Source organism: Galeopterus variegatus, unplaced genomic scaffold, assembly GCF_000696425.1.
Source record: "Galeopterus variegatus unplaced genomic scaffold, G_variegatus-3.0.2 Scaffold93, whole genome shotgun sequence".
NCBI classification, from domain to species: Eukaryota; Metazoa; Chordata; class Mammalia; order Dermoptera; family Cynocephalidae; genus Galeopterus; species Galeopterus variegatus.
The window spans coordinates 292,345-293,448 of NW_007726204.1; the positions used below are offsets into that span (position 1 = coordinate 292,345).

The window sequence follows — 1,104 nt, forward strand, 5'->3', positions numbered from 1 at the left end:
AAAAACTGAAAAAGCATAAATGCATTATTTAGAAATGAGTTCCTCTTCTTTCTGCTAGCGCAGCAAGTGCTTATTTTCTTCGGGCCTGTTCTCACATCTCCTCAGAGGAGGAAATCCAGGCCACAGGAAGTATGCCAGGTGGCAGGATCCGCCCAACACAACTTGGTTTCCAGCCATTTCACACCAGAATTATAGAAGCCATGACAGTGAGGGTCAAACCTAATTTATAGAGAAAACTGTGGGTGAATTTTATATAGGTTATAAATTTTAGACACTGCATGATATTCTTAATTCTTTAATTTCCTTCTGCCGCCAAGAGGTGAAGAGAGAGGCACATTTCAGAAGAGACAGGCAAAATAAGCTAGAAAATTCTATATTCTAAGTCAGTGCAAGTACCCTACAAACTCCAGTGACCTCAGACAAAATAGAAAATTATCTATGAACTAGTCTCCCAGAAAGCATTAGCCCTGAATCGTTTTCATAAGGAAATTTTGTGAAATTTTAAAAACCAGGCAGGTAGTTCTAATGCTAGCTTTCTACAGAGAGGAGAAAACAAACAAAAAGTACTTCCATATTCTTTACATGAAATGAGTATAACACTGATCTACACATTAAAAAGGTTGACAAACTATAAACTAATTTCACTTATGAATTCTAATTTAATATCTTAAATAAAATTAGCAAACAGAATCCAATATCATACTAAGGAATAATGTATCATATCCAAATGAGTTTCATTCCAAAGGCGAGGACCACTATTAGAAAACCTATGAACATGGGCCGGCCCGTGGCTCACTCGGGAGAGTGCGGTGCTGATAACACCAAGGCCACGGGTTCGGATCCCATATAGGGATGGCTGGTTCGCTCACTGGGTGAGCGTGGTGCTGACAACACCAAGTCAAGGGTTAAGATCCCCTTACCGGTCATCTTTTTTTTTTTTTTAAAAAAAGAAAACCTATGAACATAATTCAACATATAAGTATTCCATGGAAAAAAAAGAAATCCATAAACATGGAACTGACCTTTAAAAAAATTCCCAACTGTTCTTGAGGAAAAAACAGATAGTAAATAGGAATAGCTGTATACTTCCTCAACATGATACAA

At 37.4% G+C, this 1,104-nt stretch overlaps 1 long non-coding RNA gene across 1 annotated transcript in view; it reads left to right on the top strand.

The window, feature by feature from the left end:
- The first annotated feature begins 948 nt into the window (after positions 1-948).
- The window catches only part of LOC103598232, a 4,957-nt gene continuing 4,801 nt past the window's right edge, over positions 949-1,104 (top strand). The window contains exon 1 of the long non-coding RNA XR_551184.1: positions 949-1,095. This is a non-coding gene — a long non-coding RNA (uncharacterized LOC103598232). The remainder of the gene's footprint in view (positions 1,096-1,104) is intronic.